We start from the raw sequence: 22317 nt of genomic DNA on the forward strand, positions 1-22317 counted from the left end.
TAAATGATTTCAAAAATACAAGGCTCAAAACTTCAAGAATATAATCTTGCTTATTAAAAAAAAAATACTTGGGGAGTCAAACAAAAACGTTAATTACATAAGAGAGGAACTAATAAATAGTATAAATAGAAAATATTATATCGCTATAAAATGATAAACAATATTCAAAGGAAAGAAACTAAACTTGCTACCAATACGCGCCTCTATGATGAAGTGTGATGTCCCCTGTACTTAAATGATAAAATACAATAATAAATTGAATAATAGTATAATTTTTTGTTAATGGATATAAATTTATAATATATTATTTAATAATATTACTATATATATATATATATATATATATATATATATGAAAAATATATCTTTAAATTAACTTGCAATATACCAAAATAAATTATATAACTTCAAACATATATTTCTATATCATAGGTTGGCATGACTATAGTTCCTAGAAAGTTCCCTTTTAGGCTTCACAGTTTTATCTAGGATAGTATCATGAATACTTAGTATTGTTTCCGGTAAGGGTAATCATGCTTTCCTTTTCGGGTTTTAAGTTCGCTCACTAGCCAGTACTTTTTTTTAGTTACTCTGAGTTCCCACTTCTAGCTATGATTTCTGCCTTTCTAGATTATTCTAGGGATTTCTAGAAAGAGGCTATTTATAGTGGAGTATTGTAGTCTTTTTCGGCATCTCTATCCCTAAATATTGTATCCGGTAGCTTCATCTAGTGTTTGTTGTGTGCTTAGTTTTGTGTCCTAGAATGGAATTTGCCATAAATATGTTCCATGCTTGCATAGTCAAAACAATGGCATTTAGGGGCTCTATTAAACCAGAACATTGGAATAGACTCCTTAACCCTGTCGATGATATGACTAGAGTAGTTGTTAATAGAGCATTAGGTGAAAAGGTTTTTAACTATGATTACACCTGGCGTACCAATAGTTCAATTCTAGGATCATTTATAGCTTGTTTGGCCTAAGCTTAGGTTGATCATTGGGATATCGTGCGCCTATGCTACAATTTATTTGACCAACCCTGGTTACAGGGGCTGGAGCATGCAGTCCTTAGTATTGACAAGAATTTGAAAATTCCATATGCTGAGAAATATATGTTGCATTATCCAAGCAGTTATGTTCATACAATTGTTCCTAGACGTCCTATTCTCCATATCAGGGATTTCAACCTTTTCAACAAGGAATGGTCGAAGATGGAAGCAAGCATTTCATTTCTTCGTAGATGGAGGGGTATTATGGAGTACCAAAGCAAGGAATTGCTTCTTAATTACCTCAAAGCATTCAATTCTTTCATCGAACCTGGAATAGACTTCGCGGATCAAAGCAAACTGGAATTCTCTTTGTTGAATTTCAACAAGTCCAATCAAGAGAAAACTATCTTTGCTCTGTCTCCAGAGCCTAAGGAATTCGACATAGAAGAAGTGGAAGACCTAATTATGGTTTTTTGGAAGACTGAGGAATACTCTTGATCATGTTGGGTTAGTTCTTAGCTTCTGTTTGCTCTTCTGGCATCTAATATATATGCTTGTTTAGTCTTGTTTCTGAATACTTCTAGTATGATTACTAGGTCTAGTTTTTGTTGCTGAGTTCCCTTTAACAAGGAATTGATTGAACAATGTATGTACTATCTTTGCTCCGTCTCCAGAGCCTAAGGAATTTGACATAGAAGAAGTGGAAGACCTAATTATGGTTTTTTGGAAGACTGAGGAATACTCTTGATCATGTTGGGTTAGTTCTTAGCTTCTGTTTGCTCTTTTGGCATCTAATATATATGCTTGTTTAGTCTTGTTTCTGAATACTTCGAGTATGATTACTAGGTCTAGTTTTTGTTGTTGAGTTCCCTTTAACAAGGAATTGATCGAACAATGTATGTATTTAGTTGGCTAGGTTTGTTTTCCTCCCATTTTGTTTCTTTGTCTTTCGTTTATGGACTCTTTTTGCATTCGGATAGCCCATCTATATGTGATCAGATTCCAAGATATCTAATGAATATATCTAGTTATCTTTGGTAACTACAAATTAGCTTCTCAATATGGGGGTAGCTGGATTATTGTTTTATTTTTATCTTAATTATTTAGCAATGGGCAAGAAAAAGGACTATATGAGTAAATGTGACTATAATGTTGGCTGTTTCTTCATTTTTGCATGTCTTGTGGCCTTCCAACCTTCCGTTAGTTTGCTTTAGTAAATGTGACTATAATGTCGGTTGTTTTGTCATTTCTTGATTAGAAGGGCACTATATAGAATCCTTGGCAAAGGATTTCTCAATAACACAAACTAGTATAGAGTTCCCAGTGATATTTTGGTTATGTTCTTGGCTATGGCTTGTCATTTAGAGACAAATAAATCGAACATCCTAATCTTATGTAAATGGTTGTTTAATCATGAATACATTGGCAACATTGACAAGGCGATTGCTAGTATTAGAAATGATATATACATCTGCAGACCGTGTCATTACAACACTCCTATCGACCAATGTCAACTCATCCCTTTATATCCTCTTGTATCATCGCTAGATTCCAATAGATTGGTTAACTGGTTCCCAATTGTAAGAAGAAATCTAGCTTTCTTATTCATCTTTTTCCACATTTGACTAGCTTGTAATTATTGGATGGGAATTTACCTAGCAGAAGAGGAGATTGAGGTATGGGATGGTAAATCTATATTAGATCCGAGTGTGCACGAATTACCTATGATGGATAGAGTTGAGATATTGAGGATAAAGATTCATCTTCTCGCCTAATTAGGCCAATAAGTTGATTTAGATCTCAATTCAAATGAATAGAAATTTGTAAGAATTAAGAAAGTGAACGGATTGCAAACTTACTACTTTCCTAACAAGGAACTTCTTATAAAATGTTATCTTCTTCTAACATGAAACAGTGAATATAAATCTTAAAAGATTGGAATTTTGTATCTTTATAGTGTCGTGGTAGACGGAGTTAATCTATTACATATTTAGGCTAAGTTTCCTTATATCGGCATTTACAATATATTAATCAAAAAATGAAATAATAATTAATATTAAAACTGAGTAATGTAACCCCTAGGTGAAACTATGAATAGTAAAACAATAAGTACTCATTTAGGCGCGTTTAAATGAGCATATTATTCTAAACTTTAGGTTAAAGGAAACATCGGTGATCTCTAATAATGCTAAATTTCAATTAGATAGTTTGCATCATAAATGTGTTTAATTAATGTTTTAAAAGACAAATGTGTAATTTGAGCTTGAAGTGTCTTAAGATAAAGGAAGAAAGAGAGATCTTTATTAAGAATAGCGGATAGAATGGAATTGGACCAGCACTATAAACAAATTATGAAATAAAGGAAAGGAAGCCCAAAATCAAAGGTGGAAAACTTAAATTGGTTAACAAAAGAAAAAAGGATAAGATGAACAAGGAACGTACTTGTAATAATATTAAAACTGAGGTATGCCCCTTTTAAAAGTTGTATTATACAGGACTTTAGTCGTGAGCAAAACTAGAGGTTTTCTTCTCCGTTCTTTCCTACCAGTGCCTATTTCAACAAAGACAATGTAATTTTTTTTAATATAACATATTTTACAAGGCCTCGGACATTTACCTATATATATATATATAACTTATACACTAACAATTAATTTATTCAAACTATTGTTCTATTGTTAATACTAGAATTGTACTATTATTCTATTGGTGCCGCAAGAAATTAGTAAAATAGTTTTAAAATATTATTATTAGCAATATTAATATCGATTCAACTGATCAGTAAAAGAACACAGGTATAACAAGCAATTTGTTGACTAACATAATTTATTTTTATTTTTCGACAAGTTACCATTGTATTATCAGCACTTGCCTATTAAAGACCATAAAACATAGACCATTTGATGGAAGGGTACAATTGAATATAAGGCATAGATTGACTATTTCATGGAAGGGTACGATTAAATAGTCAATAATTAAATAATAAAAAGGTCTAAGATAAGGCACTTCTACTAACTACATCTCTTCATTCACTCTCTCAACGATTGAACGGGAAGGCAGAAAATAAAGTGAAGATTTAGATTAGTTTATTTATAAACTCCATAGAGGGAGCACTTCAAACATTCTGACATAGCCTAGAAAGGAAATGAGTACAACAGCAATAACACACCTTACAAAGATTAGCCAATCAACCCTTGCCTCAAATTCTATAATCAGCATCCAGTCAACAATCAAGGACAAGGCTAATCTTAGATTTATGACTCTTGACATCTTTGGAGTGATCTTTAAATAAGACGATCACATAACAATTATCGTCGAACAAATAAACTTTTGCCCATTAGTCTTTATCAATGTAAATGCAGCAGATCATCACATTGATCAATTACTACATTGTTCAACTCATTAAATTATGAACATTTAGAAATCTCATTCAATAAATTCATTGCTGCAAAGAAAAAAATTGTTTAAACCTTACGGATGGGAAGAATCCTCTTGCAGCTTGAATTATAACAAATTTGTCCAAATCATAAAATTTTATTAAGGGGACATTACATGAAGCCAATCAAATTCAATGCTATTGTAAACAATGAAAAAATATCAAAGACTGCCCATTCCAATTACTTGCAAGCCAATGTAGTTCATAAGTTTGGTGAGTAATCAATAAGTTTTGCAACTATGGCCGAAATTCAAGACAGAAATATAAGCTAGGGTCCCAAACATAAATAATTCGCGAAACAGCCGGAAGAGATCAAGATACTCAGATTTCGGAGAATAGTTACACTTCTATAACATGGACTCTCAACATAGCAGGCATTTCCATATTTTTTGGTTATTTTTTGAAAATTTTAAATACAAAATTATTGTCACCTTGTCTAGTGACCCTTGGTCAATTGATAATTTTAAATTGTTCACAAAGAGGCCACCAGGGATCAAATCTTGCTGAGAAAAAGAGGTTGAGATAAGTCACAAGCAAATTTAGTAGAATGGTACCTTTGATCCTTGATGCCATGCGCTGAAGGAGATGAATTATTTGGGCAACCAAAGCACCCAATACCATCGGGCCATACAAAGATTCAGGATGTTTATCATCTCAACAAAAACAAAAATAAGTATTGCCAGATTTAAAATTGTTGATTTCTTGGTATTAACCAGCCTTGAAGCCAGATTGCTCCCAATTAATAAATGCATGTCACAGGAGAGCAGACAGCTTTCTCAATGTCCTTGATTTAAGCGTAGAATGGCAAGTAACTTGGTTTTTCAGGTAAAGGGAAATAATATCCTCCAATGAAGAATCTAAAAGTGGAATGAGAGATCAACCCACTACCAGATAATTAACAAGCCATTTCACCTGGCACAACAATTCTTAGACTTGACAATGGTCCATAAGACTATGGCCTAGCAATAAAATGAGCCTAAGTTAATACAGCTTGGCAAATCCAACGGAAGAATTGACAGCTTTTCAAGCCATTGTAGATTTCAGAGCGAAAGACTAAAAGTAGAAATAGGATTCTTGACACTATTACATAATTAGCAGGCCATTTAACTTGACAAAGTAATCTGCTTGACAGAAAATCACAATCTTTTGGAAAACCAAACAATAAAATAAAATATTAAAAGATATAACAAATGGAACTAGATTTTGAGATGAGCCCTGCTTGAATGGTGCATGGAAGAAAGATCATAAAAGCAAGACCTCGACAATGTCGTGTGATGATAATAGTAAAAACTAAAAAGCTTGTATGTCACTTGAATCAACAAGAATGTAAGCTGGGAATAACATGTAATGGCTACTTGCTCAGTGCACAGTCAGTTTGCCTGATGCTATAAAATAGAGACAATAACATACTATTGTTTCACAAATTTAATAATGGTGTCATCTGTTTGTATATTTTTCTGACCTGTTTATTGCATGTGATTCTATTCTGGTTCAAAAATTTAACAAAAGAAACAATAAAAGTATCAGCCAGACAAATGAGAGAGTTTTTCGTAACAGGCAGGTAGCATGGGCAGCGGTGATGAAATATTTGTACTACTATGAATATAGAATAAAGCAAAAAATGGAAAAAGAAAGTTGCTAAGTATAAGACAGCAAGAAAAGTCAACAGGAAAACATAACTAAGTCCAAACATAATTTCCTTGGTTATTGCTACCCTTGCAATGGATAAGAACAAAGGGACCGCTAATGAGCAGATTCAGTCTAACTTAGATAAACATAGTAAAGGTATGCAAGGGCATTTCACCAAGATTACTTCCTAATATAGATTTCTGGCATATCATTGAGCTTGAAGGAGCAAAACCAGTAGTGATCCTCCCAACCATCATCCCAACGTATATAAGCAAGAAACTGAGAAGATAATTAAATAATTGTTCGAAATGGGGCAAATTAGACTGCAAGCCCTTTTGCATCTTCAGAAGTGCTGGTCAGGAGGGATGTGTATAGATTACCAAGCCCTTAACAAAAGAACTATCAGGAACCACTATCCAATCCAAGAATTGACAAATTAATTGATGAGTCCCCAGCATCCACTGGTTTTCCCCATAGATTGAAAACTCTCACTTGGCAAAAACTTGCCAAGCCCAAAACAAATTCGGGCAGTTTTTTTAAAAACTCGGGGAAAAACTCGAGAACCTAAAAACAACTTTAATTTAATTAAAATACATTGTTGAACCCTGAAATTTGGGACTGGAATATTTTTAAAACCCTAAAATCTAGAATCTGCATTTTAACTCCTACAAAGCTAAAACCTATCTCAAACATCTTGATAGTATTTATACAAATGTAACTTAAAGTATAAAAAGGAAATAACTTATACTTAAATGTTATATTTGTATAAATCCTTCTGCACCTGAGATTAAAAAAATGACTAAATCCTCCCACAAATAAGAAATGAGCTTCAAAAATGACTTTTTTTTGTGCTTTGAGACACTGAAACAATGCTGCAAATGTACACTGGTATCAAGAAATAACATGTTTGGGTGTTTAACATCTGATTTTGGGGCACGGGTGAGTTTTTTTCAAAAACTAGGCAAGTAATCAGCAAGTTTTTATCAAAAACTTGACACCCCTGATCCTGCGAGTTTTCGGCGAGTTCTAAAACTCGACAATTAAAAAACGAATTTTCCATCTTGTAAGTGAAAATGCAAACATGGAATTACAAGAATGACATTCAGTTAAAAGTGAAGATATTTGGGGCTCGTGGTTTCATCTTGGACTCAGTGTGAACCATTAAAGATGGTTCTTGAATGATTTTAAAATCCCGCTTGATGTTGGGATGTCGGCACTCTTTTTGAACTTTGAAACGTGAATGAAGTACAAAAGTCGACTCATTCCCCTGATATGCTGACTACAAAAGCCCAAATCAGTTTAGAAGTGGTAAAATCACAAGCAATGTCAGGAAGTGAGATATTTTGGTAACTCCCAACCCAATAAAATCAGAGTATATAGTTTCTTGTTTTCTTTTCACTCATGACATCATTACTATCAAGCAGTTCCTCAACTATTGAAATACCCGACAACAAATAAAACCACCATGTAAACATTTTTGAAATGAGCAAGACAGAGTTGAAACAACTCATGCATACATTCAGTTAAGTTGACCGCACTACTTCATATTGGCATTGGCGTTTCTTCCCCCTCCAAAGCTAAGTGGAACCACTTTCATGATTTCAGTTAAAAAAACAGTTACAGAAACTGAAAAGTCTTTAAAAAGGGAGGAGTCCTGATTTCATGATGGTAAAAGAGGAAAGAGGGATGCTTTATCTGATTTTAGGCATAATCATTGTGGAGGAGAATGTGAACTTTGAGTTACTCTGTTTTGCATCCTGAGAAAGGAGAAAAGAAAAAATTCAGAACTTTCTGTTTGCAAGTATTTCTTCTGACCATGAGTTGGTCTTTGATTAATTACAGTTTGTGATGCTTGCCTGCTTGGTCTGTTCATGCATGTGTATACTGCAGAAACTTTGAGTTCCCATTCATTCATGTGTCTAAAAACAAATCATTTAATCCTTTCCCTCCTTATTTGTGTGTATTAAGGAAATAAGCTGTATTAAGGAAACATTTTTCAAAGAGATTCTCGAGCTTCATGGCTTACCAAATACCATTGTGAGTGACAGAGGCAGCAGAAACTCTTTCACTTGACTGGAACAAAGTTAACAATTAGTACTAGCTACCATCCCCAAACAGATGGACAAACGGAAATAGTAACAAATGGATTCAGGGCTATTTGAGGAATTATGTCACGGGACAGCAAACAGAGCAGATTAAAGAGTTGAATTAAAAATAGTATTTTTATAACACGACTCATCATTTTTCAATTGGTATGTCACCTTTTAAGGCCCTCTATGGTTATGATGCTTCTTTTTTAATGGATTTGAATTTACTGATAGTAGATTTCCCAGTGCTAAGGATGTGGTCCAGCAGAGCAAGGACATTTTGGTAGCTGTCAAGGAGAATTTGCAGCATATGTGGGATCAGCAAAAGTTATATGCTGCCCGCAATGGACAGAAAGATCGTTTGAGGTGGGTAACTTGGTAGTTTTGAGATTGCAGCCATATAGGCATTCATCCATCAAAGGTAGTAGAGCACAGAAATTAAAACCCCATTTCTATGGACCTTATCCAATTATCAAGAAGGTGGGACAAGTTGTGTATGCACTTGAACTACCTCCCAATAGCAAAATTCATAACACCTTTCATGTTTCTTGCCTTCGCAGGCCCTTGTGCAGAAGATTCTGCCTTCGAAAAAATTGCTGTTAATTGACTGTTAGAGCAAGTTAATATTGGAATCTGAAGCAGTCTTGAATGTGAGGGAGAAGAAGTTACCAAATATGCTGATTCCAGAGTATAAAGTGATGTGGAAGGGGCTGTTAAAGTTACTGCCCAGAAACTGAGATAAACATCAATAAGGAATAGCCAAAATAGATACAAGAGATACACAAGATTACCCTGGAAAAACCCTTCCAAAATGAAGGGAAAAAACCAGCCACACAACAAAGCATCACTTTATTGATAAAAAAAATTCTACAGTGTACAATGATTTTCGCTTGATGTGATACATATAACAAAATAGAGGGACTCTTCCCATTACAATTGAAGGTCTTTTTAATTTCCCAAAATATGACTCCTTGCATTTCCATATGACCTTTTAAGGCCCTCTATGGTTATGATGCTACTTCTTTAATATATTTGACTTTTAATAATATAGAGTTCCCAGTGCTAAGGATGTAGTGCAGCAAAGCAAGGATATTTTGGTAGCTCTCAAGGAGAATTTGCAGCATATGTGGGATCAGCAAAAGTTATATGCTGCCAGGCATCAGACAGAAAGGTTGTTTGAGGTGGGTAACTTGGTATTTGTGAGATTGCAGTCATCCATCACAGGGAGTGGGACACAGAAATTAAAACCCCATTTCTATGGACCTTATCCAGTAATCAAGAAGGTGGGACAAGTTGCGTATGTGCTCGAACTACCTCCAATAGCAGAATTCATAACACCTTTCATGTTTCTTGCCTTAAAAAGGCCCTTGGGCAGCAGATTGTGCCTTAGAGAATAGCTGCCAATATGAGGGCAAATTAATATTGGAATCTGAAGCAGTCTTGAATGTGAGGGAGAAGAGGTTACGAAATAAGCTGATTCCAGAGTATATAGTGAAGTGGAAGGAGCTGTTAAAGTTACTACCCTGAAATTGAGATAAAACAGCAATAAAGAAAAGCCAAAATAGATAAAAAAGATACATAGGGTTGCCCTGGGAAAACCCTTCCAAAATGAAGGGAAAACCTAGCCACACAACAAAATATCACTTTATTGATAATAAAATGTTCCAAGGTACAATGTTTTACGCTTGAATATTACAAAATAGAGAGACTCTTCACATTACAACTGAAGGTCTCTTAAATTTCCCAAAATATGACTGTTTGCATTTCCATATGACCTTTTAAGGCCCTCTATGGTTATGATGCTACTTCTTTAATGGATTTGATTTTTACTGATAGTACAGTTCCCAGTGCTAAGGATGTGGTCCGGCAGAGCAAGGATATTTTGGTAGCTCTCCAGGAAAAATTTGCACAATATGCATGATCAGCAAAAGTTATATGCTCCCTGACATCAGACAGAAAGATTGTTTGAGGTAGGTAGCTTGGTATTTTTGAGATTGCAGCCATATAGGCAGTCATCCATCAAAGGCAGTGGGACACAAAAATTAAAACCCCATTTCTATGGACCTTATCCAGTAATCAAGAAGGTGGGACAAGTTTCATATGCGCTCGAACAACCTCCCAATAGCAGAATTCATAACACCTTTCATGTTTCTTGCCTTAAAAAGGCCCTCACGCAGCAGATTGTGCCTTCGACAGAATTACTGCCAATTGACTATGAGGGCAAATTAATATTGGAATCTGAAGCAGTCTTGAATGTGAGGGAGAAAAGGTTATGAAATAAGCTGATTCCAGAGTATATAGTGAAGTGGAAGAAACTGTTAAAGTTACTGCCCAGAAATAAAGATAAACAATATAGAATAGCCAAAATAGATACAAGAGATACACAAGATTACCCTGGAAAACCCTTCCAAAATGAAGGGAAAATCCCAGCCACACAACAAAATATCACTTTATTGATAATAAAATATTCCAGTGTGCAATATTTTTTGCTTGATGCGATATATATAACAAAAAAGAGAAACTATTCATGTTACAACTGAAGGTCACTTTAATTTCTCAAAATATGACTCTTTGCAATTCCATAAGACCTTTTAAGGCCCCCTATGATTATGATGCTACTTCTTTAATGGGGTCATGAATGTGAGAGAGAAGAGGTTCAAATAAGCTGATTCTAGAGTATATAGTGAAGTGGAAGGGGCTGTTAAAGTTACTGTCCAGAAATTGAAATAAACAGCAATAAGGAATAGCCAAAATAGATAGAAGAGATACACAAGATTGCCTTGGGAAAACCCTTCCAAAATGAAGGGAAAAACCCAGCCACACTACAAAATATCACTTTATTGATAATAAGATATTCCACTGTACAATGTTTTCCGCTTGCTGCGATATGTACAACAAAATAGAGAGAGTCTTCACATTACAACTTAAGGTATGTTTAATTTCACAAAATATGACTCTGCATTTCCATATGACCTTTTAAGGCCCTCTATGGTTTGATGCTGCTTCTCTAATGGATTTGATTTTTACTGATAGTAGAGCTCCCAGTGCTAAGGATATGGTCCAGCAGAGCAAGGATATTTTGGTAGCTCTCAAGGAGAATTCGCAGCCAATGCGGGATCAGCAAAAGTCATATACTGCCCAGCATTGGACAAAAAGATCATTTGAGGTGGGTAACTTGGTATTTTTTAGATTGCAGCCATATAAGACAGTCATCCATCAAAGGCAGTGGGGCACAGAAATTAAAACCCCATTACTATGGACCTTATCCAGTAATCAAGAAGGCGGGACAAGTTGCTTATGCGCTCGAACTACCTTCCAATAGCAGAATTCATAACACCTTTCATGTTTCTTACCTTTAAAAGGCCCTTACTATGGACCTTATCCAGTAATCAAGAAGGTGGGACAAGTTGCTTATGCGCTCGAACTACCTCCCAATAGCAGAATGCATAACACCTTTCATGTTTCTTACCTTTAAAAGGCCCTTGGGCAGTAAATTGTGCCTTCGACAGAATTGCTGCCAATTGACTATCAGGGCAAATTAATATTGGGATCTGAAGCAGTCTTGAATGCGAGGGAGAAGAGGTTACTAAATAAGCTGATTCCAGAGTATATGGTGAAGTGGAAGGAGTTGTTAAAGTTACTGCCCAGAAATTGAGATAAAAAGAAATAAGGAATAGCCAAAATAGATACAAGAGATATGCAAGATTACCCTGGGAAAACCCTTCCAAAATGAGGGGAAAAAATGAGCCACACAACATAATATCACTTTATTGATAACAAAATGTTCCAATGTACAATGTTTTTCACTTGATGCTATATATATAACAAAATAGAGAGACTCTTGACATTACAACTGAAGGTCTCTTTAATTTCCCGAAATATGACTCTTTGCATTTACATATGCATGCCTCAACGCATGGCATAAGACATGTGACTTTATATTTAATATTACAATTATTATCATAAATGTCCTCTTCAGCTGAAGGTGACCATAACGATAATAATATCCATATTCTAGGGATACAAATCTCTATCGCAGCTACAATTTCCAACAAGGACTACCATCTAAAGGCTAAAGATGCTACATGAGAAGGGTGTAATGACCCTCCTCAAATCTGCTCTCAAAAATGCTAATGAAAGATCAAGGAATTTCATCAACCAATTCACGTGCAAGGGACGTATGACTGATATAGTATTTTAGCTGGCTCTAAATGACTCTTTCTTCAATTTGCATCAATGAGAATCTTGTGCTAGAAGACTCCAAATGGACTACACAATGACCTAACATGAGTGTGCTACTAATTTTGACAATATTCAATGCATATATATGATCTAAGCATGAGAAATGAATACCTACAGCCAACTGGCGTTTTTACAAACAGTTGGTATGCAAACTAACTAGCTGATAAATAATGATATTGAATTGCTTAAATGACACCAGCAACTATTATCTTCTTAATTGCAATGAAATTTCAAATACAATGCTCATGAAATATGGCCAAGAGTTTTGGCATTTACATGGATTAGAAAATGATAATGCTGGTATAATGCACACTTACAGCTGAAACTTATAATACCCTAAAAACAATACTAACAAGAGAACCTAGTTGTAGATGGCTGTAATAATTTCCTTCAATGCTGCCCTTTCTGCTTTGCTTTTCCGATTTGCTTTTTCGAACTGCTTTTTCGGATCCGCTTTTTGAACTGCTTTTACGGACTACTTTTTCAGCCTGCTTTTTCGGTTCCACTTTTTCAGACTGCTTTTTTGGTTCCGCTTTTTCAGACTGCTTTTTCGAACTGTTACCATGTTAAATCTCAAGACCATATCTTTCAATGGCGTCAGGATTTCCAACTTGAAGGGATTTCGTCTTTCAAACTATTGAGACATAATCTCCAGAAAATTTCCCAATTTCTTTGATATTTCCAAGCATACTAAAAAAAAGCTCTTCCCTTTCTTTTATAGTGTTCTCACAAGAGCTCAATCTTTCGTTTTCTCCATGTGGGATAAAACATCACTCCTTTTATGTAACTTATGTCTCCATTGTGTTATAAAATAAAGGGGACTCTTTTAATTTAAATACTTCCCACAAACTATAGTCTATGCATTAATAAAGTTAAATATTTAAATTTAACTTTATAAAATAGCTTTATCAATGCATAACAAATCTTATCAATAATAAACAAGTCTTCTTGTCAATTTTAAACAATTACCATCGACATACCGCTGCCACTAGATGTCCGACCATATCCAAGATGACTTACTATAAATAGTAAGTATACCCAAAGTTGCCTCAAAACCCCATAGAAAGACCTGCCGCTGAAACTATGTAGGCCAAATGGCCTCTAAGTCCCTTTAATGTCCTAGTTAGCCTACGGAACCGTGGGGAAATAGGCTAACAACAACATCATGCTATAAATGCTAAAAAGGGGATATTACATTCCACCCTTCCCAAAATTGCTTGTCCCCAAGCAATGGTCGAACAACAACCCAATCAATCCGCCTGGATCCCAAATGTAGTCATGAACTATACTGGTGTCAATCAACATAGGCTCCTGCAACAACCTCTGAAAAATTAACCAAGAGGAATCCATAATCAAATTGGCGAATACAACTCACCCAAACTCCAAAGTCAGGAACCCATGAGAAACAAGCTCTCGAAATATCAAAACCCAAGTAAAGTAGATAACCCAAACTGCCAACATAGTAAATACCATCAACACATCCCACTAGCCTATGTGGAATGTACAATACAATTCTGCAACAACGATGAATACTCCCGCATGAAACTGCACCAAATACAGAGAATCCACACACTACACACCTACTGCAATTAACACAACTCTGCAGATCACCGGTCACTGTCTCATAACCATAACACCCATGCACTGCTGATGGTGAATAGTCATTACACGGTAGATAGCAAAAACGAGAGCCTAGACCAAACTTGTCTGCCATCAACTCCTCAACACATGGATCAAAAGCAAACCGATGAACATATCCTACAGTATAATGCCGGTAAAAAGAACCAATCCCAGTCAAAGACTCATCCTGCAGACGTAATACAACCAACTGTGACTGATCATCAGCTAAGTCAAAGGATGATATAGCCAAGAGTGCAGAATCAACAACATCACTAGTCTCTGTGCCCTCCAAGTCAAACATATCACAATGCTCAGCTGCAGCGCCCAACTCAGTTGAACCTACCTCTAGTGGAAACGGACCAAATATGCCAATACTAGTGTCGTGGACAGATATATCCTCATCTCCACTACCTCTATCAACCTCGACCATGGACATCCGCAGATCCCCAGACACCACGGTTCGTGATTGTACAGAATTCGGTAAAGACTGCAGTTGCTCTAACTCCATGGTCACCTTAGCCAAATGAAACTGTGACTCCTTGAAAGCCAACTGTGTACTCTCAAGAATCTCAGAAGTCACCTCGAGCTGCTGAGTAAGCTCACTCACCTCATCTTCCTTGGCCAATAATGCATCGTATGCTGTACTCCCCCACTCCATAAGATAATCTCTGTCGACTACCAACTGCATATAATTCTGTCTCAGAATCCGAATAGCCTCCCATAAAGAGTGGATCTCTGTCAAGGAAAGATAACTACCTCCCTGCTCATCACTAGTAGGAGAACCCCATCCATAAACTGCTAACAACTGACGAGCAGCGTCGAAATGTTGGCAAGCGATAGAAATGTCTCGCTCACTAACTCTCAACTGACTAGACACATGATGGCACTGGCTAGACTGTCTCCTACAAACCTCCTCTGACGCACTGTCTAAAGGAGTATCCTCAAAGTTACTGGTCTCTAGAGTATTACCATCCATATCCTGCGAATCAACTCCAAAGCTCATATCAACATACAGAGTATCAAAAACTGTAGCACTGCTATCCAACTCCTCTGTACCAAAAGAACCTGCCAAGGAAACTAAGTCTTCAAAACTGCCCACTGCATCCTCCTGGATGTCATCAATGCCAATATGATCCTCGGACTCATCTGTACGCACTGCCAAGGATGAAAGATCATCAACACATTCCAGCAAGAATGGTCGACTGGATATATGAACAAAGCCCAACACCGGTGTATAAAAACTAATACCAACATCGGACAAGCTACTGGCACAAGAAAAGACAACACCGTGCAATCTGCTAATCAAATCCATGATAGCACCCAAACAATCACTGCTACCAAAAAGTGATAAAGATCTCCAGTCAACTGAATCCCAAACGCCAATATAACAATCTCGAGTCCATATCCGTAAACTAGAATCAGCTGGTAACTCAAGCAAACTCCTCACCTGGGTAATATGACCAATACCAACTAACTCCACATACCTGTCTGATATTGTCCCTGTATCCTGGATGTGAATGCAAGATGAACTCGCAACATTATCAACGACCACATATGATCTGCCTGCCGCAAAAAGTTGAGTATCATGAGTGCAAGATGAAACTAAACTCAACTCCATGCCATGCTTATCCCTATGTCTCTCCCAGTCCTGTAATGCCAATGGAGTATTCACCAAAGAAGCTCGAGTGTCCTCAAGCTCGCAAGAAAGCTTGTCAACTTCCTCCTCCTTTCTCCTCAAGGCTAAGAAGATGGTCACGATTTGATAGAAGATGTAAATAACTCAACTTCATCGTTCCCATTCCTTCCCTAATCGCCTGTAAGTCAACACAAGAAGACTTTGCCTGAACTCCCTTATGTCTACCTTGTAACTGAATCATCCGAATGTGATCCTCTATCATATCCCACATCCTGTCATGATGAGATAATGAAGTCACAATACTGTCTTTGCTCACCTTCAACTAGCTGAACAAATCATGCGGAGTTCTACCAGCCTCAACCTCATGTGACGAAGCATCTAACTGTGCCTGGTACTCTTTCTCAACAAAGTCATGAATGCTCACTTTCTGATCAACTGTACTATCCTCAAACATGACAGTATCCTCAACTGCAGTAACTTCATCCAGCCCAACTGTACTGGAATCACTATCTGTGTCACTCACGCAATCTGGTGTGTCTATGATATCACCTTCTAATGCAACTAGCTCAACCAACACAACATCTGTAACCCCTTCTTCCTATGAAGATGATGCAGATAAACCATTACCTGAAGATGTGCTAATGTCTCCCTGTATCTAATCCGCATATCTGTTAAACTCCTCATACAAGTTTCTGCTTGTCATAGGGAAGGTACGATCCTTAGGCCTATCAATCAGGCTCTTTAACCACGTACATGCCATAGGTGACAAATTCCTCTCTTTTGTCCAAACATACCATAAGTCTTTTGCCAAAAGTTTAGAAATTTCATCCTCCCCCTCAAACAAGATTGTGAACATGATGGAGTGCATCGATGCCAATACTCTGCTGGGATGAAACTCGTCCATAATATTCCAAAATGTACTAAACATCCTGCGAATGTCACTAATACAACTAATTGCCAGCATAATATTTTCAAATCTACACCTTGCAAATACTTCAAGTAATCTTGCCCTCTTTGTGAAATAAGGGTCCCGAATGTTGTCCAACTTTTCAAAGCTTTTTACCATGGCATGAAGTACCTCTTTCATAATCTGATCGTCATAAGAATCAAGGCCAGCTATTATCCTCATGATTTCACTAATGCAAGAGAGAGCTGTAAGTCTTATTACCTCATCATGATGTCTCAATAATCGGGGCTTAACCAATAAACCAAATGCTGGAGATAAAGTTGTTTGCATAGCATCGGGTCTTGACTGATCAAACTTGCCTAAATAAGTTTCCAACTCCTCCAAAGTTCTTAGAAGGTCTTCTGTTTGCTGAAATGGACAATCTAATTTCTTCTTTACATTGTGCATTCTTTCTTCCAAATCCTTGTCTCCTGTTAAAGCCATACTGATAATTGAATTCAATCTGAAATAACCCAATCAGGTTGGCAGGAAACCGCTCTAATACCACTGTAATGACCCTCCTCAAATCTGCTCTCAAAAATGCTGACGAAAGGGACGTATGACTGATATAGTATTTTAGCTGGCTCTAAATGACTCTTTCTTCAATTTGCATCAATGAGAATCTTGTGCTAGAAGACTCCAAATGGACTACACAATGACCTAACAAAAGTGTGCTACTAATTTTGACAATATTCAATGCATATATATGATCTAAGCATGAGAAATTAATACCTACAGCCAACTGGCATTTTTACAAACAGTTGGTATGCAAACTAACTAGCTGATAAATAATGATATTGAATTGCTTAAATGACACCAGCAACTATTATCTTCTTAATTGCAATGAAATTTCAAATACAATGCCCATGAAATATGGCCAAGACTTTTGGCATTTACATGGATTACAAAATGATAATGCTGGTATAATGCACACTTACAGCTGAAACTTATAATACCCTAAAAACAATAATAACAAGAGAACCTGGTTGTAGATGGCTGTAATAATTTCCTTCAATGCTGCCCCTTCTAGTTTGCTTTTCCAATTTGCTTTTTCGAACTGTTTTTTCGGATCTGCTTTTTGAACTGCTTTTATAGACTACTTTTTCAGCCTGCTTTTTCAGTTCCGCTTTTTCGGTCTGCTTTTACGAACTGCTTTTTCGGCTTGCTTTTTCGGTTCCGCTTTTTCGGACTACTTTTTCGGACTGCTACCATGTTAAATCTCAAGACCATATCTTTCAATAGCGTCAAAATTTCCAGCTTGAAGGGATTTCGTCCTTCAAACTATTGAGACAATCTCCAAAAAAATTTCCAATTTCTTTAATATTTCCAAGCATACTAAAAAGAAGCTCTTCCCTTTCTTTTATAGTGTTCTCACAAGAGCTAAATCCTTCATTTTCTCCATGTGGGATAAAACATCACTCCCTTTATGTAACTTATGTCTCCAATGTGTTATAAAATAAAGGGGACTCTTTTAATTTAAATATTTTCCACAAACTATAGTCTATGCATTAATAAAGTTAAATATTTAAATTTAACTTTATAAAATAGCTTTATCAATGCATAACAAATCTTATCAATGATAAACAAGTCTTCTTGTCGATTTTAAACAATTACCATCGACATACCGCTGCCACTGGATGTCCGACCATATCCAAGATGACTTACTATAAATAGTAAGTATGCCCAGAGTTGCCTCAAAACCCCACAGAAAGACCTGCAACTGAAACTATCTAGGCCAAATGGCCTCTAAGTCCCTTTAATGTCCTAGTTAGCCTACGGAACCGTGGGGAAATAGGCTAACAACAACATCAAGATATAAATGCTAAAAAGGGGACATTACAAAGGGATTGAGGTCTTTGAGCATCTCGACTTAGAATTGCTTTAGGTCAAGCGATTCAAGAGGGGAGGACTATCATGAGCCCAAATTGATATAGCTAGTTAAGGTGCTTTACAGCACCCCTTTTATTTGCTTTTCAAATAACAATTAAATAAACAAATAATAATATTATCTTATATTAATAATTATTTAATTAAAATAGTTTTATGTGAATCAGCCTTGGCTGCCTTGATTTTATTAATGTTTTATTATGAGCCAACTCGGTTAAGTTGACTGAATTGAAATTTCAAATATGACCAGTTCAAGAATGGGAGGGGATGCTTGGTAAAACGAATCTGCCAGGGAGCACGACTGATACTAGGACGATCATCTCAGGCCTCACATGAGGTGGGACGCCAACCCCATTCTTGAAAATTATGATGCTCATTCCATAGGATTCGGATATTTTGTATATCTTTACAACTTTATTTTTACCAACCACAGTATAAAAACAGAGAATATGTCATTGTGCTGGTGAACATTTGAAATAGACCGCAGTACTGTTTTGCTCATTAATCATGAAGTGATTCCGTGGATCATGCCATGGATCATCCCTCTTCTTTATGTGTTTATTGAGTTTGGATTCTTTCATTGTCATATTTGCCAATTGAATGCTTTCGAATAAAAAAGCAAAAATACTCAGTTGACACAAACAAGGCACAAGTGTAACCCTAATGCAAATAAAATGAACACCAGAAGTACAAAATCTGTTGACATTTCTTTCAGAAATAGACAGACTGACACTGACAATATAGCTACAGAGTTACTCACAGAATACATAATGGGAAGGTTTTGCTCAATTGAAATATTAGATTTCACCTTTAGCTCTTATATTGTTTGCTGGTACAAATATTTTATGGAACTTTAGGACTTAGCAAATAATTCTGCAGAAACCTTGATGTCATCAAATATTAAGCCCCCAACTATACTCCGTGTAAAGTCTCCTTACTTTTCCCATGATCTAAGTTGCTGCATCACGAACAGGAACAGGTATGAAACGCTGGTGCAGCAGAATTTTTTGTTTGTGGTGGGGGAGAGGGTACATTTTTGGTACGTTCGTGCATGCATGCATCCATATATATACATGTGTGTGTGTGTGTACACAAAAAAACACACACATATATATACAGATTTATATGTGTGTGTATGGATAGATGCATGTATGTATATGTGCATTTGTGTGTATATGTATGTATGTATGTATGCAGCTTAAAAATAGAATTAAGTTTAAAATGTCCTATACCTATACGTACAATAAACAAAACAATTTCAAATTTTAAATTTTGAAACATATAATTCTAATTTAAATTCAGATTTTTGTATCAAGAAGATCAAGCCAGAATCTCATGGTAGATAAGTTCGGAATTCATTAATCAGCAGCCTAGGTCTTAAAAATATCTAAAAGATCAAAGTTAAAAACTCAACATTTCAGGATTTAAAAACACAAATCTCAGATGTGCAAAATATTTAAAAGATCAAACTAGAACACTCAACATTTCAGCATTTAAAAACACAAATCTCATATGTGTACCCACAGGAGATTCTTTGTTTTGCATCTCTTGCTCTTTGTCATCCTGATGATGGATCACATAGTGTGATTTGAAATGTTGATGGTAAAAATCTTTACACAATTGAATCCAGAAACAAATCAATGTAACAAAGAAGATTCGTTTCAAAATCAGATTCCGGTACCACAAAAGTCTCATGATTCAGCAACTTAGCCCATGATTATATTATTTATCAATATTGAGAGTTGAGACATACGTGCCAACAGCCTGGAAATTGATGGTCGTATTAGCTGTTTTTCTATTTTTTACCGTATATGACAGGCTAAATTTTTTTAAGACCGTACATATTGACAAGCTAGATTTTTATAAAACCGTAATGTTGACAATTAAATTTTTTGATAAACAATCGAAATCTCTTATAAGATTGATATAATACTTTACTTAATAATATATATATCATTATATAAAATGTATGCAATATATGTATGATAAAATATAGGATATTTTAATACGTATAAAAAAATATAACATATTTTAATATATATATATTTCTATTTTATTAATATTAATATATGTTTGTGTATATTAGTAGAAATTTAGAATATAAAAAATATGCATTTTAGAAACTCAATTTACTAATTAATAATATCATTATTTATTTCTTAACACATATTCTATATTATCTATTATATATTTATATTTATATATTTTTAGCATAATTCATTGTAAATTTAATATTTTGAAATCTTTTCATATTAAACATGGAATTTTTATTTTATTTTATTTTATATTTATACTGATTTAGCATTTTTAAATTTGAATATATGAATTTTAGAAAGGTGTCTAGTTAATTTTATATTTTATGATTTTATAATATTTATATAAATAAGAACTTCTATATTTTAAAATTTTCTTATAGTATTTATTTAGAAACATCTATGATTTTTTTAATATATGACTAATTTATACTTATTTTTAATTATTATACTTAGAATTATTTTTAAATAAAATATGAAATAATTAGAAACTTTTGTAAATATGAAATTTTTTCATTTCTTACTAACTTATACTTATTTTCAATTCTTATTTGTATAAAACAATCGTATCACAAAAAAAATTATTTCTTATTAAACAATGCATCTTAGTTTTACTATAGCTTCAAAATTCTTCTTCATCGTATTGAATCACATAAGGTAAATTTTTTATGTAGTTTTCCAATATCTATAGAGAAAAAAATTCTTACATAGTTACTAATACTATATTCATTTTTGCAGCTACATCAGAAATGTTTTCAAAGAGACTGTTTCATAACATAAAGTATTGACATAGAAGTTATCCTCATATGATGAAGTTACGGCAGGCTGTGCTTAATATTCCTGCAAGAAATGTTGATTGTGAAAGAGGATTTTGATTTTCAAAACAAAATATCATCAAAGATATTAAAAAGTCAAATCTAGATTTGGATAAACTAGATGCATTAATGGGAGTATCATTAAATGGATGTGAAAGAAATGATGTAAATTGGATTAGTTTGTTTTTATCAGTCTATGTTTTGTATCTCAATTTCAAATGAATTTTTTTTCTTCTAGATTAAAATATTAAATGTTTTACTTATGAGCATTTTTATTTTATTTAATATATTACAAATTATATTGACAAATTATTTAAATTTATAAAAATAATATAAATTATTCATATATAAAAAAATTAACAATCAATATTTTTCTTAAAATGTAAAATGAAAGGCACTAAAATGACCCAACCGTCATAAAAAATTCATATGACAGGCAGGGGTGACCATCAAATTCCAGGCTTGTGTGCCAAGGTTATAATTCCGCATCAATTATTAAAATACTCCCAAAGACTTCCCGCAGATCCCGTCACCAAATAAAATATGGCCTTCAATCAACTCTTTGCAATGTCAAAATTTACAGCAAATATATGTGTGTGTCTATATATATATATATATATATATATATATATATATATATATATATATATATATATATATATATATATATATATATATATATATATATATATATATCCCCACAAAGTCAATATTATTCAAAACATAACAACTTATACAACTGTGAACTTTGTCACGAATCCACCCCTTTGGAAGAACTAGGTTTCGTCCAGCTATTCTATCAAACTCTAAAGATATTTGTTTCCAAAAATCATAACTCATTCATCAAATCAAAATGCATGCCTTACTGCCTCCATCAAATATCCTTATAAAGAACTCCAAGAAGCATCTAGAAAGCCGACTTTAATATTCATCATATTTGGAGTACTTTATTTAATCAAGTGACATTTTATTTATTATGGCCCATCAATGGGCAGTCC

The 22317-nt window shown here is 34.7% G+C and overlaps 1 protein-coding gene across 1 annotated transcript in view; it reads right to left on the reverse strand.

Moving 5' to 3' along the window:
• The window catches only part of LOC149538112 (Zinc finger protein 622), a 34674-nt gene that overhangs the window by 10478 nt on the left and 1879 nt on the right, over positions 1 to 22317 (reverse strand). The window lies entirely within an intron of this gene.

Source organism: Cupressus sempervirens, chromosome 9 (assembly GCF_028749045.1).
Source record: "Cupressus sempervirens isolate cs-2001-9-10 chromosome 9, ASM2874904v1, whole genome shotgun sequence".
Classification (NCBI taxonomy): domain Eukaryota; kingdom Viridiplantae; phylum Streptophyta; class Pinopsida; order Cupressales; family Cupressaceae; genus Cupressus; species Cupressus sempervirens.